The sequence below is a fragment of the Procambarus clarkii genome, chromosome 32 (assembly GCF_040958095.1).
Source record: "Procambarus clarkii isolate CNS0578487 chromosome 32, FALCON_Pclarkii_2.0, whole genome shotgun sequence".
NCBI classification, from domain to species: Eukaryota; Metazoa; Arthropoda; class Malacostraca; order Decapoda; family Cambaridae; genus Procambarus; species Procambarus clarkii.
The window spans coordinates 34,559,564-34,575,864 of NC_091181.1; the positions used below are offsets into that span (position 1 = coordinate 34,559,564).

Here is a 16,301-nt window from a genome sequence, read left to right on the forward strand (position 1 = left end):
CTGCCCAAGAGAAAAGACCCAACACGCATTCTTGCGACGCGCTGCCAGTTAGTCCCCATCCGGAAATTACTTATCGTGGAGACCTAAAACACACTGATTCCTAGCATTAGTTGCTTTACTAGAAGACCGTGATGGGCCTCCAGCTTAGACGCCCCAGCAGTGTCCACCACACTGATCACGGCTGTGATCTCTGGCTGATGCCTCGTAATGGACACCTTTAACAAGGGGATTGAAAGCGTTTCAGGGCCACATTCCTTGATATGTTCCACTTAACATTGAATCATTCAGGCTCGTGGCTGTGGTGTGGTTGTGACTGTTGTACTCGCCTAGTTGTGTTTGCGGGGGTTGACCTCTGGCTCTTTGGTCCCGCCTCTCAACTGTCAATCAACTCGTGTACAGATTCCTGAACCTATTGGGCATGTGTGTGTGTAGTTGTGTGTGTGGTGCCGGGTACTTGTTCATGGTGGTGTAGGCCTACAATGTGCAATGTCCTTTAGGGGAAATTGCAATTAAACTTTGTCAATAAAGATGTTAGTAATACAGTAAGGTTCTTTGTTATGGTTGTATGAAAGTGTATAGTTTTGACTGGTCGTAGTGATATATATAGTTAATGATTCTCGTGACCTGCTGAATCACCAGCAAACTTTAACTTTGGAAGACTTTCAAAGCCTTTTTTTTTTTAGTTTCGTGGCGAGTCTTTCATTCTCATTGCAAGACTGACGTGTAAGTCACCCTTTCATCTTGGGAATAACCTTGTCGTGTTTGTTTTACGAGACAATAAAATATTTTGTATAAGACTTGTAATTTCCATTTTCGATTAGTGTTCCAACTATCATTATCTTATAATGAGTCGTTCGTAGACCCATTGTGCGTGGTAGATTTCGTAATTCCCGAGTTGTGCTTGAAGTGCAGTTTCTCGCTTTTTGCGTCGCAAGATATGACTGGCAAGCAAAGTGTCGCTAGTTATATCTCTTGGTACAAGACTGAGAAAACTGTCGAGACATGATATAGATAATTCTCCTTAATGTGGAGCGTCGTTAGTGACGTTACAAGGAGTATAAATAATTGGACGTGGAATTATTTCCCCTGGGTCGTTGAGATGGGGGACAGAGCTTTCTTTCTCAGTTGGTGTGAGCGGTGGAGGCAACAGTTGACGTGGGCGGTGGAGGCAACGGTTGACGTGGGCGGTGGAGGCAACAGTTGACGTGGGCGGTGGAGGCAACGGTTGACGTGGGCGGTGGAGGCAATAGTGGTCCTGTTTATCTCGGTTCCAAACAATAGTTTTATAGATGAAGTTGTCAGCAGGTAAACCCAGGTCGGACTTTCGGAGTAGAACTCTGTTTCCACAGAGTACAAATTAACTGCAGTTGGTGTGGGTAGTAATAGTAACACAACCCGTTCTCGCACTTGCTTATAGTCAATATTGGCTTATTTAATAAATGCATATGTGACATACTAATTGATTGTAAATATTTTAGTTTACCTTGAAAAGCTTCATAGAAAACACCGACCTCACCTAACCTTCACAGTATGTTAAGATAAGCATGTTATTGCTTCTTATTTACAATTATTACTTAAGCATCTTATTGCCTCTTAGGTTAAGTAATAATTGTAAATAAGAAGCAATAACATGCTTATCTTAACATACTAAGAAGGTTAGGTGAGGTCGGTGTTTTCTATGAAGCTTTTCAAGGTAAACTAAAATATTCACAATCAATTAGTATGTCACATATGCACTTATTAAATAAGCCAATATTGACTATAAGCAAGTGCGAGAACGGGTTGAGTAACGATAGTGAGGGTTCTTGATGTCAGGTGATGAGGGTGGCGGTGAATGTTGGTTGTGGTGGTGGTTCACATTCCTCCAAAAGTCTATCGCAGTAGAACCATTCCTGGTCCAGGTGTCGGTGAAGAGTTGTCCCCACGATGACCAGTGACCTGCAGGGAATGTCTCGGCACGAAACCATCGCCCTCTTAACAAGATCCTGCACGAGGACTGCTGTGATCCCAACCAAGAGACAAGTGTAAAAGTGGTTGCAATTGATAGGTGGTTAAGGGCCTGAGACATGATTCACCAGGTCGAAGGTTACGTAGAATAGTTTGGTGGGGCATGATAAAAGGGGCAGGCAACATGTACTGCTCCCTGATCATGATTCTTCCAATGCTAGCTCCGGACCTCCCGTACGGCTACCTATAAGCTTCATTATTGTTGACCAAACCACACACTAGAAAGTGAAGGGACGACGACGTTTCGGTCCGTCCTGGACCATTCTCAAGTCGATTACGTTCTGGACCATTCCCACAGTCGACTTGAGAATGGTCCAGGACGGACCGAAACGCAGTCGTCCCTTCACTTTCTAGTGTGTGGTCTGGTCAACATATTTCAGCCACGTTATTGTGACTCCTCGTCTGCAGCGTTATTATTATTTATTTATAATAAATTGACATCAGTTACAGTAGAAAAACACAAATTCCAACATATCGGACGTAATACCAAGTCTGGGTACAAAAATCAGAGTATATCGATAAGAAATATATTGATAACTGAACAAATGAACATTGTTTATACACCAGAGGGCTTTACTGTATTAAAATACACAGGAGCGCTATTATTATTGACCACCATGAACAAAGAAGGCGGTCATTTGTTCTTCTATGTTTTATGTTCTCAGAAGATATGTCATTTGTTCAATGACATACCGTCACGTTTGACATGTCAACATATGTCAATTTGGCACTGGACATACGTTGGGAAACCTTAGGGGAACAGGGTGTACCATCAACCAGGCCTAGTCCAGAGACCGGGCTGCCAGGACATTGATCCTCGTAGCCAATCAGGATGAGGCAGCTGAAGAGAGTGTGCGAGTGCCAAGGAGAGGGAGTAATTTTCTGTCAGATTTTCTCCATTTTCATCACGTTTGGCTTACGCAGCTGTGAAGATCCCGTGCAGCTGGCAACAGTAAAACCCACACACACACAATACGGTAAATACTGAGCACCATTAACCTCGTCTTTTAAAACACGCAATATATATATATATACAACCTTGCCGTGATTTCGGGGCTCAACGTCCCCGCGGTCCGGTCCTCGACCAGGCCTCCTACCTCCCAACTGCTACCAATGTTACAGCTGGACAGGAGAAGTATAAAGTTAGGACTTGACCCCAAAACTGACATTGCAACTGATGTGTAACAAATGAAGGTAGTTAGTAGTAGAAGCAGTAATAGCTCTGAGGCTCTCTCGCGGAACCCAGCTGACTAGTCCATATGGCAGGTGGGGCGCCTATGGTAGTGTTGACGAGACGGGTGTGCATGGAAGCTTGGTGGGAAGGGGGGTGTTAGGGACGGTGGGGGTTTTAGGGGAGGGTGTGTAGGAGAGGGTGGGGGTGTTGGGGGGTGGGGGGTGTTGGCCCTGTAGTCCGTGGGATAGAGGTCTGGCACGACACAGGGTGTGTGAGAGAAGTAGAGTATGGCTGTGATGGTAATTATAGTGGCGGGGGCGTGCCTCCGCCCACCCAAGCCACCCATTCACCCGCCCGCCCGCCCACACACACAAGCCTGTACTCGCCTAGTTGTGCTTGCGGGGGTTGAGCTTTCGCTCTTTGGTCCCGCCTCTCAACTGTCAATCAACTGGTGTACAGATTCCCGAGCCTACTGGGCTCTACCCCACCCTGTGGCCCTTCGTCATAAACCGTTGACGTTGAAATGTGTGTGCACGTGAATAGGCTCCATGCACGCGCGTGCGCACTTCCCCACTGTTGGGAGGCGGGCCAAAGTACCGAAGCTCGACCCCCTCCCCCCCATAAGCATAATTTGAAAAGTACAGTTAGGTGAGAACAAACACCACACATACGCACAGACACATGCACACACGATCACCACCTACTAAAATTCTCAAAGGCATTGATAGAGTAGATGTTCCATTCATTTAGCACGGGTGGAACACAAACAAGGGGGACACTGGGATGGAAACAGTACCCAAATGAGCCACAAAGACGTTAGAAATAAGTTTCATTATTCGGGTAGTTATAACATCTGATATGCATTAGGCAGTGATGTGGTGGAGGCTGACTCCATACACTGTTTCAAATGTAGGATGGGTATGGGGTGCATAATAAATGAACTAAACTAAACCACCCACTGTATTTACATCGTGCGTGTGCTGCTGCAAGGTTATCTTACTCACGCACGGAGTGGCTTCTCTCAGAGTTGCGTGTCTTCAAAATATTCATATACTGTGCGTGTCGTGAGCGTGCGTATGGGTGCACGTGCGTGCATGCCTATGGGTGCATGTGCATGCGTGCCTTCCACACTTGCAGCTAGTTATCCCACTGTACAGATCTGGAAGCGGTTCTCTAGTAATTCCCAGGTGTTAAATGCGTATTTAAGGTGTTAACATTAAATCTCGCTTTGGCCTAAAGTAGAAAAATTAAGGTAGTTTATTAACCACTTCCAATAGTTTAGGCCTAAATGACGGCACGGCAGCAATTTTTGTCTTAATTAAACGTTCCATCGTGTTATCAGCTTGGCATCGCTCGTTCCAAATCTTGTATCCTGCTTATCTTTGACGTACAGTATAGACTGTTATTGAACTCCCATTCCTTAGACTCCCCCCCCCCCCAGGCATAGATATTGTATCTTCTTTTTCATCTATGCATTAACTAGTGAATAGTATGTAAAAAAAAATTCGTTTTGTCAGCAATAGGAAGCCTGTGTATATATTCTTTAGGCTTGTGCAGAGAGCCTCAGAATGCCACCCACAACAGTGGTCTAAATCTCCTGTATCTATTTACTGCTAAGTGAGCAGAAGCATTAGGTGCAAAGAAACATGTCCAGCCATTTCTGTCCCGTCCGTAAATTTAATCCTGGTTGCCCCCGATAGTAAGTGAAGAACGAAACCAAATTTACTAAGAAACCCCGTGAAATGTATGTATTGTCTTTTTACTTTTTAGTGGGTTCGATAGGTGTTTGTAGTGTGTGTGTGGGTGGGTGGGGTGGATGGTGGTGTTATAGTGGTGACTCGAGGCAGCGTGTAGAGGGAATAGGACAATGGTGATGGTGGGTCCTGGAGGCTTGTGACTCACCTGGTTTTGAGGGTCCCCAGGCTCAGCAGGTGTCCCAGGGAGGGCCCCCAGCGGCGACAGGGTTGTTCCGGACGCCTGGCGGGTCCCAACACGCACTACCGTCCCTACCTCCTTCACAACACCACCACGGCCTCTGCAGCACACACGCCGCCTCGCCTTACTGGCTCTTTACCATACGCCTTTCCTCAACACCACTGGTCCCGTAAGTTTTAATGTATTATATATCACATAGCTCTCGCAAAAAGTTCCATTTTCAGCTTCGGCTATAATGTCAACATGTTAATTTTCCCGGATAAAGTTGGACGGGGCGCAAGTGAAGCACGAGCTGCGCGGCGCACGAGGGCAGGGCGGTAGGTCCTCCCGTCACGCCAGCTCGTCCAACACTGCAGTTGCCGCCTCCGCCTCTGGATAACACTTAACTCCACCCACCGTCAAAATGGCCTCGGACCCAGCTACCTTACCTTGCATGACGCCTTGCTTGACCTACGTCCTGGCGCATCTCACAGGCAAACAACGATAACATATAAGGATCTTATTTCACAAGCTACAAAAGGCTATTGTAGCAACTTAAATTTCAGTCTAGTAAATTGGCAAGTTGTACACACAATAGTAATTACTAAGATGAATACATAATATTTTTCCTCTTACCCCAGATAATGGCTGCGTGTACACATCTGGAGTTTTGTAACTATTTCTGACTTGACGTTTGTGACGCCCACAATATTTCTGCAGGCTTACTGACCTGGTGTAGCCTGTCTCAAGACACTTGCCGAAGGTTTACAAGAGTGAGCCAGCTGCTGGCTTTGTCTGGGAATCCGTCCAACTGTCCTCTCGATGAGTGTCTGAAAATTAACAGGGAAATTGTTTTCTCGAAATTATGGAACAATTGTTGACAGTCTGTCGGTTGATAGTTATGATGCTAAGCCCCACAATATTCAGTACAGGAGTAGACGACTTCTGGCTCCTGTCAGGAGGCCCGTGGCATCTCCGATGATTGAAGACAATTTGGCCAACGTTTTCGTCTGACAGTGACCATTATCGTGAGGCGTGAGACTTTCTTTACACGGACCTCAAGTTTATCAAGGTGTGTGTCGAGGAACTGAAGAGTCCTTGACCTGTATTTATAACCACCCTGGTGCACTCCCCCCACACGCACAGATTCCTGCAACTCGGTATTCATGACGAAGTACATGAACTCCGTCCTTCAAGGTTTCCTAACGCCAAGAAAACTGTCCATTAAAGTGTCTTCTCCTAACCTACCAGAGGACCCACAACAGAAAACGAGACAGTACCTCACTTTCGCGAGCCGCTTCTATTTTCAAGTACGAAATTTTGTTGCACTGTGTGACGAATACGAGCGAAATGAGACGTTCTTTGTAAGAGGACAGGTTGCCGTGTGGCAGTTGATACCTAGGCTGTGGATATTGTCGACTCTTCCCCCCCCCCCCCTCCTTCCCTGGCCCCAGCGCTTGGTCTAAATCTCCCACAGTTACTTTACTCTTCAGAGAATTATTTGCCGTATTCCTTGCACTCGAATCCTAATTCATTTTGTCGGCACTATGTATATAAACTGTGTATTTTATTACATAAAAGTTACTCCTAAGTTTAACTACTGACCCTCCCCAGGATGCAACCCCCACAAGTTGCCTAATTCCTGGGTACATATTTACTGCTAGGTGAACAGGGACATTAGGTGATACGAAATGTGCCCAATCATTTCTGTCCAGCCCGAGAATTGAACCCGAGAACTCCGACTGTAACTAGAGAGCCACGTGTAATGCAACTCGGCTTCCAGAAATTGATTACACTGGGAAACGAGAACTGTTCAAACAAGCGATGCCAAGTCAGTTATATTTGTATTACTATTACACGCATTGATACCTGTTTGATGGGGTTCTGGGAGTTCTTCTACTCCCCAAGCCCGGCCCGAGGCCAGGCTTTAAATGGGATTGGGCAAATTGCTGCCCTAAAGTGTATAATGAGCATCCCCTGACCACATTCGTGTGGCGAGACTTGTGTATTACAGGGAGGTGATGAGAGACTTCACATTGGCTCCCTGGAGCAATAGCCAAGACACATGCATCATCATCATCTGTTGTTCTTCAGCTACATCTTGCTCTGGTTAGGCCCCATTTAGATTATGCAGTTCAGTTTTGGTCGCCGTACTATAGAATGGGTATAAATTCACTTGAACGTGTCCAGCGTGGGATGACTAAGTTAATTCCCCAAATTAGAAATCTTTCATATGAAGAAAGATTAACAAAGCTTAAATTGTATTCACTGGAAAGGCAAAGAGTTAGGGGTGACATGATAGAGGTTTACAAGTGGATGAACGGACATAACAAAAAGAGATATTAATAGGGTATTAAAAGTATCAACACAAGACATAACACGAAATAATGGGTATAAATTGGATAAGTTTAGATTTAGGAAAGACTTGGGTAAATACTGGTTCGGTAACAGTGTTGTTGATTTGTGGAACCAATTACCGCGTAACGTGGTGGTGGGGTCCCGCGATTGTTTCATGCGCGGGTTGGACAAGTATATGAGTGAGATTGGGTGGTTATAGATAGGAGCTGCCTCGTATGGGCCAATAGGCCTTCTGCAGTTACCTTTGTTCTTATGTTCTTATCTATACATTCCGCGTGCCATGGCCAGGACTCTCCAAGCCTTTTAGTGTCCACTTAGGAAACCCGTACATACTTGTTCGATCGTGGTGGCTTAGTTGACTAAACACTTTACGACCTGGGAAACTCTGCGAGGTCGTCCTCGACCCGAGGTCGTCCTCGACCCGAGGTTGTTATAAACACCTCCGTGGCGCTTCGGAGCTAACGCATGTAAACAAAGCCGCCGTGCTGGAGGATATATGTACAGCTTGCATAGTTACAGGTGGCTTCCTTATCGACTCAAACTCTGCATCCTGGGTCAGACAGAAATGGTTGGGAATGTTTCCGTTCACCTAATGCCTCTGTGCACCTAGCAGCAAATATACCCGGGAGTTAGGCAACTGTTGTGGTGGTTTACGGGCTATTCATGCCCGTGCCCCCTTTTGGGTGGCTTAATCTTCATCAGTCATAAACCGTTGTGGGGTTGTATGGGAAGGGTCAGTAGTTTGACCTGTGTAGATAGTCGGGAGGGGTTACCTTGGGGTGATTTAGGGGCTTAGCGACCCCGCGGCCCAGTCGTCGACCAGGCCTCCTCGTTGCTGGACTGGTCAACCAGGCTGTTGAACGCAGCTGCTAGCAGCTGCTTTGATACAAGCCGAATGTAATTGACGAGAGAGTGGAGGTGAGTGAGATGGGTGTGAGTATTACCACTAGGTAACTATGATTGACAAACTCAAAGATTTCGGGAATACGTTGTTGTTTTAGATGCAGCTACTCGGAACAAAACTAACATGTAGCACGGAGCCCGTAAGGCTTTGGGAATACGTATATCAGTTAATTTAAGGAATCCGGAGTAAGAGCAGAGAAGAGGAGTGGGGTGAGGTGACAACAGAGAAGAGGAGTGGGGCGAGGTGACAACAGAGAAGGGGAATGGGGTGAGCGAGGAACGTGACGAGGTGAGCAGACGATGGGTGAACCCAGGGAGGAGGACCCAACACGGGTCGGCAAGCGGCACCACTCTGACATGTACTGATGTACTTGTAAAATACAGAGCATTGGCCATGTGCACAGGAGCACGTGTACCAGCTCCCTCGCGCCTCACAACACAGCAGACGTTGGCAGCGAGAGAGTTGGTCACGCATACCAACAAATTATTTTTTTTTATATATATTTATATCACAGACGTGGCCATTCATTTACAATGCTAACCAGCATACATGCATTTTAATTTGTCCTCCGTGGAGAGGATTAGAGATCTGTTATACATATAGTTTAGGGATTTATTGAACAATCGACCACAGGTTATTAAACCCTTAACCACAGAGGGTGATAAAGATGCTTTTACAAGCTCAAGCTTTAAGTTACGTCACATATATTACATAACTGATGCATTGCATAGTCAATCTTGGGTACAAGTTCAGCATATCATAAAGTGTTCCAGTATTCGGATAATATTTACAGAGTTCAGCGTATCTCAACCCGGGGGGGGGGGACAGGGGGCTAAGCGAAAGTCAGTCAATATGGGACACTATGCAATAAGGGATAGGGAATGTGAATGACTGTTCAAGGGAATGGATGTTTTCTTTCACAAAAGTTGACCCTTGGTGTATTCGACATTTGAGGACTTGGGGTGTGTGTGTGTGTGTGTGTGTGTGTGTGTGTGTGTGTGTGTGTGTGTGTGTGTGTGTGTTATACGGACTATATATCATTATTGATAAACAAGTAGCAATTGTAATTTCCATTGACTCATTTCGATGTCTATCAGAGGAGCATTTCACTAAGATTATTAAATGTTATCCACATAAAAGGTTAGACGTCCTTCAAAAGTGTAACCAGTATCAACTTCAAGGCTGTAATGATTCGTAGAATGGTCTTGGGGATGAGCTCTCAACGAACCAGACTTCGAGCCAGGTGGAGGCAGTAGAGGCCCGAGTCATTAGCAGCCTCACTGGTAGATTTACGAAAGAACTAGATGGCTAATCGCCAAGTGTTAGAACTCGTTCCGTGCAGAGAAGGTTAATGGTAGATCACCCTCAGGAGATTTACAGTCAAATTATGAGACGTTGGAGCAAATATTGAAACAGACGTGTTCACACAGGAGAACTGTAGGAACTAACATGAAACGCGAGTTTCATGCCCGAAACGCTGCGCGTACTAGTGGCTTTACAAGAATATAATTACTATGCTATGTATCCTCACGATCCCAATGTATCTTCTTTTATATATATATATATATATATATATATAAAATATATATATATATATATATATATATATATATATATAAATATATATATATATATAAATAAAAGGGAGCAGGGCGGCGAGCTAGCCCATATATGGAGCATCCGTGAACTAGGGACGGCTATCTTTCCCATCTCTTTCTGAGGTCTAGAGCGTCGACTGGCCCTCCTTACCCCGCCCTCAGCAAACATATACACAACCATCACCAGTCTTGTTGACATTGGCAGCTCCTCGGGGAACAGAAGCGTCTGCGTACTTGTACGCAGATGCTTACAAGTTTTGCTTGTTGCGTACTAATTTTGCTTGTATAGAAAGTTAAGAGTGCTGAGTAATTCCCGAAATTGACTCTCAAAATATCTGGCGTAGTGAATTAAATCTAACTTGAACCACGTCATGTCTTGCATTTTGTTCTCTTATTATGAATGTGTTGGGACGAAGCTGGACAAATCCAGTTCAGATAACAGGATTACACAGAGAAATCACACTAACGTGATATATATCAGTGAGAATCAACTGGAGCTCTTAGGTGACGCGAATCTGCGACCAACGTACTGCCAGCCTGCAACCTCTACCAGTACAGTGGCTAGTAGTACACTAGTCGCGGGTTCCAGTCACCTAAGCGCGCCAGTTGATTTTCTCGGATAACAGGATTGATCTGCTTGAGGCGATCTAGGGAGTAATATTCAGGTTCTTAGTAAGTATATTACCTGTGGACGAGTTGGAGAATTGTTAAACTCCCTTGGCCTTAGGCTTCTCTGGTGATTGCCTAGTCCATGGCTAGGCTGTCTCAGTAGCCCACATAACCAACAAACTTAAATTTCTAACTTTAAAGCTTCTAGCGTTATTCCAGCTACATTTTGTGTGTGAGTGTGTGTGTAATTACCTAAGTGTAGTTACAGGGTGAGAGCTACGCTCGTGGTGTCTCGTCTTCCCAGTACTGTCATATAACGCTTTGAAACTACTGACGGTCTTGGCCTCCACCACCTTCTCACCTAACTTGTTCCAACCGTCTGTGTGTGTTTCAGTCTGGTTTCAGTCTTCTCTAACTGTGCTTATGGCACCTCTTCTTTAATTAGCGTTATTTTATGCGTCCTACCATGTTTCTCACTCAAATGTGTTTTTTTTGTGCGTGTGTACCTGACCTAAAAGTATTTTCCACTTGTGAGCGCTCTCTCCATTCCAGTGAGCACAATTTGAGTGGCTTAAGGTAATCCTTGTAGTTTAAATGACTGATTTCATCCAAGCATTAAACTGTACATTTTCTAGCTGTCATTATTATTTGTAGCTCTTTCTCATGCTTTATTATGATGAGATATCAGTGAATTTTCTAAAATAGCCACCAAGAAAAAAAATCCCTTGGCAAACTGTATTTTTATAATGTGATAGAGCGAACACCTATATTTTCACGGGAGACATCTCCCGTCAAGCAGGGTGCAGCCGCACCTCCACAGATCTCTAGTATCATCTATTGATACTGGTAATGGCTCAAAAGGGCCACCACTTACGGGCTATTCATGCCCGTGCCACCTTTTGGGTGGCTTAATCTTCATCAATCGATCAATCAACCTATACTTAGCCCCTTACGTGTGGCGAGGCGCTAGAGCAAGCACTGCGTTCCTTCAGTTAAAATATCTTAACAGTGTATGGAAGGACAAGGTAATTATGAGGCGAGCCCTAAGAGGCATATAGTCAGGAACGACTGTCAACACCTGGAGGTAGAGGCGGTAATCAGTGTTGTGACCTCCGTTGATGGCGAGGCAGTAATGACAGAAGAGGGAGGTGGGAGGAAACTAGATTTATTCCTCCAAGGAGTGCCGGACCAACCGGGCTGTGGTGGGCCTGCGGGCCGCTCCAAGCAACAGCCTTAGTGGACCAAACTCTCACAAGTCAAGCCTGGCCTCGGGCCGGGCTTGGGGGAGTAGAAGAACCCCCAGAACTCCATCAACCAGGTATCAACCAGGGAAGCGAGCGGGAGAGAAGACATGTTGGCACAAGACACCAGCCAGAGTTTGATATTCGCGGGGTCTCGGAGAGGCAGGATTGAGCCACTCCCCGTAGTAACTCCTTATTACTGCCCCGTCTGTCTGCATTGTAAATATTTATAAGCTGGGCCGGGCTCAGGCTAATATAGGGAAGATGACGTGGAGGCAGGAGAGACGTGGGCAGTTGGCCAGCCAACAGCAACTCGACTCTGTGTAAAATAAAAATATCACGTCTAGTATTGAACCAATGCTTAATTAAGTGAGGTTCATACAGAGGACAAAGAAATTAGTGAAAGCGTGAAAGAACTGTACGAGGTTATATTTAGACTACGTGGAATGTTGAAGATCCGGACAGTTTCTTTGACTACTATCCAAAACTGACACTGTAATTTATATTAACACGAGCACGGTAAAACGTTGAAAGAATTTGTCAACATGCCTACGTACTCGGCCCAGAGTCCCAACTCTTGGAATTACAACTTATAAAGAAATGTAAAGGACCAGTAGCACGAGCGCTCAGTGTAATGGGAAGAAAAAGCCTAGATGCAGGAGAGATACTAAAAGCACTTAAATCAGCAGATATAGCTTCACTACACAAGGGAGGGATCAAAGCATTGACTAATAGCTAGAGACCAGTCACACTAACACCACACGATTACAATTTTTGAAAGGGTGATTAGGACTTGAATCTCCAATGTTATGGAGGCTCAGTGTTAAAGAGTTCTCGGTGTTACTTTTGTACCACCGGCCGAGTCGGTTAATTTTAATTGACCGTGTTGTGTTAGCATTATTCCACACAGAGGTGGTCTAAGGAAAGTAGTTTCGGACAAGTCGCAGTTTTGCGTCATCGTTTGCAGACGATACAAAAATCGCCATGATAATTACTACCGCAGAAATTTTATTGAAAACTTTGAACAAAAATTCCAGATAATTAGGTATGGTGAAAATTAAAACCTTAAGTTACAAAACACAATCAGATCTAATAGAAGGAAAATAACATGGAAATAATCTGAGAATAATGGTGCCATGGTTAGTGAACATACAAAGCAAATATAGTGTCAGTCAGGAAAATGATAGGATGGATTATGAGGAATTTCAAATCCAGGAATACCCCCATAATCCTACTATTCAAATCACTTGTGCTGTCCCGCCTTAAGCACTGCTCGGTACTTGCTCTCCATTTTAAAACTGGAGAGATTTCAGAAATGAAAAGAAGCACAGAGAACGTGAGGTGACTGCACTGGCACGATAAAGCACCTAAGCTATTGGAATAGTTTCTAAACTCGCAAAACGTGTTCTCTGGAAAGGAGACGAGAGGTAAAACATAAAAAATACATGGAAGATACAGTGGAAGACCAGATTCCCAATTTGCAGAGTAAAATAAGAACATACTGGAGGGAATGATATTGTATGAAATGCAGTGAAAAGTAGAGGTGGCATACACAGAGAACACTGTATAAACATCCAGCAGTCAAAGGCTATATCATATCCTCTCAGCAAGCATAAGACACATTCCTGGTACAAATATAAACAAATATTAAACACGTTCCTACAAGAAGTGCCGGACCAACGGGGTTGTACGTGGATCCTCTCAAAGAAACGGCCTGTTGGACATAGTTATCACAAGTCAAGCCTGGCCCCGGGTCGGCCTTGGGGAGAGGAATTCCCAGAACTGGTATACCAGCCAGCCAGTATTAAGACTATCAACATTTATTCTTCATTTATCGAGGCAGTAAAGATCCCGCAAGAACAGTGTTTTCCCGGGGTGTTTGTTCAGGTGCTGGGGGTCAGCTGGGCGGTGCTGGCGGACTCTGCCTCGTGCGCTCTCCGCCATGCTGCTTTGTTTACCTTCCGCACACTGTTGCTCTCGTCCAGTTTTATGATGTGACTGGGTCGTCCGGGCTGCTGTGACTGGGTCGTCCGGGCTGCTGTGACTGGGTCGTCCGGGCTGCTGTGACTGGGTCGTCCGGGCTGCTGTGACTGGGTCGTCCGGGCTGCTGTGACTGGGTCGTCCGGGCTCCTGTGACTGCATCGTCCGGGCTGTCTGCGAATTTTTGTTGACTGTATGTCTTGCTTCTTAATGCTGCTCTTTTTGACACACACACACACACACACACACACACACACACACACACACACACACACACACACACACACAGGCACTGGTTAACCTGAGTGGCTCTGACTGTTTTGCGAGAGCGACTGTGGCGCGCTGACTGTGTCTGCAGTGTTCACTTGGTGGCAACAGCTGCCAACTCTTATCCAAGCCTTGTCCGCCGCCACTCTTGTCGCCTGACTTACTCCTCCAGCGTATATTTGCGTGAATTTAGTGAGAATATACTTAGCCTTGCAACAGTGAGTATATTGTAGTGTTTAACTTAAGAAAGTGGTTGTCTTGTGCCTAGGTGCGGACGCGCGCGCCCTCTTTATTTCTCTTGATATCTCTCTCTCTCCCCCCTCCCTCCTTTCCCTGATGTGTGTGGGGTGGGGGGATGTGACTGTTGTGTACGTGGCGTTAACCTCGTATTTTCCCTTCTAATTCACTCCACGTGTTGACTGTCCTCACACTGTTTCCTCACATCTGTGGCTGGTGGGCTGGTCCTGCACGCCCGCACGCGTTCTGCTGTTGTTGTTGCTCACCCTATTGTTCTTGTCAACTTATTTATACCCCAAGGTATTTTGTACGTCTGGATCACTTCTCTTAAAGAGGAAGAGGGTTCAGCTTCCTCGGTTTGTCCTTATAGCTCAGTCCTCTTGGTTACGAAACTTATGTTAGTAAATCTCTGCTTTATCGGCTTTTATTTCATACTTTTCTAAATATGGGGGGGGGGGCACTCTTCTGCTATAGCATTTTGTAGCATTGGTCGGCTGTGTTCGGGAAGCATTATGGATATTCGCCTGAATAGAGCATTCTGCGCTTTTCAGCATATCTCAGAAATGCAGAATCACAAAGTTTGTGTGATAGCGCAGAATCTATCGCAGAAGACACGCAAGAAATTCTGCTTGCGTGTCTTCTGAGATAGTTTCGATGAACAAATTCACAAGAGCCGTGACGAGGATTCGAACCTGCATCTGGGATGCTCTCGGACGCAGGTTCGAATCCTCGTCACCTCCCTTGTGTATTTGTTCATTTGATGCATCACGCAATTGTGATATCTGTGTGTAATAGTTTCGATGTTTCGTCAACTCCCAGGTCCTTGACTCGCTGACATTTGGTTGCGTTCCCTTCATTATATATAACTCCTACGGTGTCCAGTCTGTCCCCATCCGTATGATCTTGCAAATGTAGGTCTTAAGTCTAGTCCGTCCACGCCTGCAGGTCCTCCTTCATGAAGTCGTCCTACATACCTCTAAGTCGTATGTAAACACTGATCCAGTGGAGTATAGTTTTCAGTTATGTTATTTACATAAATATGAAGTGTGTGGTGGTGGGGGGAGGGGGGTTATGAGACACTCATGAGTTATGGGATTCTATGCTGCTCTAACATCAGGTGCTGTTATTACTATTACTGCTGTTATTTATGCTGCAGATGTTGATCCTGGTGTTATTACTGTTTCTCTGCTATTGCGAATACGGTTATTGCTGCAGCTGCTCTAGTATTTCCATCAGCTGCAGGTACCGTTACTATTGATGTTACTGCTTTTGTAACTACTCTAGTAGCAACTTGAACAGCTGTTGGTGCTGTCACGCCTGTTGTGGCTACCGTAACGAGAGGCCGCAGAAACCGAGCCCATGACTCCAACCACGATCACTCTCCTTCGCCCAGAAGGCGCCCTTTCTACCTTGATGGCCGTTACCAGGGTAAGGGTGACGGCCCTCATCCAGATAGTGAGATTATGGAGGCGGTCTTTTTCTTTATTATGTAACCCATCCCGTGAGCGGTGATTGAAAGGGTTACAGAGGCATATAATCGGTCTGAAACCTAATATAACCTCGTTTTTTCAGGTGACAGGTGTTCACTCACGTATGGGACGTGTTAATCAGTTACATAGTAGAATTTGGTTCTATTTGCCTTTTAGTCCGGAAAAAAAACTAACTACCAAACTTAAATATCCCTAGGCCTAGTATAGCACATATATGTACTATATTAGGCCTCAGCGTGTATTAAGCCAAGGATGGTTAGGTTAGGATTCATTAGCAACATAAATACAAACCATGTAACGGGTTGTCCAAATTCAGTAGTACTATATTCTACTCTCTAGTTGTCTACTACGTCAATATATGTACGATGATCCACAACGGTGGTGTAAGTACTATGTAAACAGGCGGGTGGACAGAACAAGAGAGTAATGGCAGGAATATGGAGAAGATGTAGGCATGCAAACACGCTGTAAGACCTCTTAAATTACTGGAACCGCCTTAAAGCACTCGAAATGTAATCTTTG

At 45.2% G+C, this 16,301-nt stretch overlaps 2 protein-coding genes across 4 annotated transcripts in view; one reads left to right on the forward strand and one right to left on the reverse strand.

The window, feature by feature from the left end:
• Positions 1–5,237, reverse strand: part of LOC123759420 (chloride intracellular channel exl-1) — a 45,412-nt gene extending 40,175 nt beyond the window's left edge. Inside the window, exon 1 of the mRNA XM_045744478.2 lies at positions 5,084–5,237. The gene's annotated coding sequence lies outside the window, so the exon portion shown is untranslated. The remainder of the gene's footprint in view (positions 1–5,083) is intronic.
• LOC123759421 (transcription initiation factor TFIID subunit 10) overlaps positions 1–16,301 on the forward strand; it is a 71,211-nt gene that overhangs the window by 47,117 nt on the left and 7,793 nt on the right. The window contains exon 1 of one of the 3 annotated variants that reach the window (XM_045744480.2): positions 5,174–5,285. The exons of the other annotated variants lie outside the window; for them this stretch is intronic. The gene's annotated coding sequence lies outside the window, so the exon portion shown is untranslated. Of the gene's footprint in view, positions 1–5,173; positions 5,286–16,301 lie in introns of those variants that run through there. 3 annotated transcript variants of the gene reach the window in all.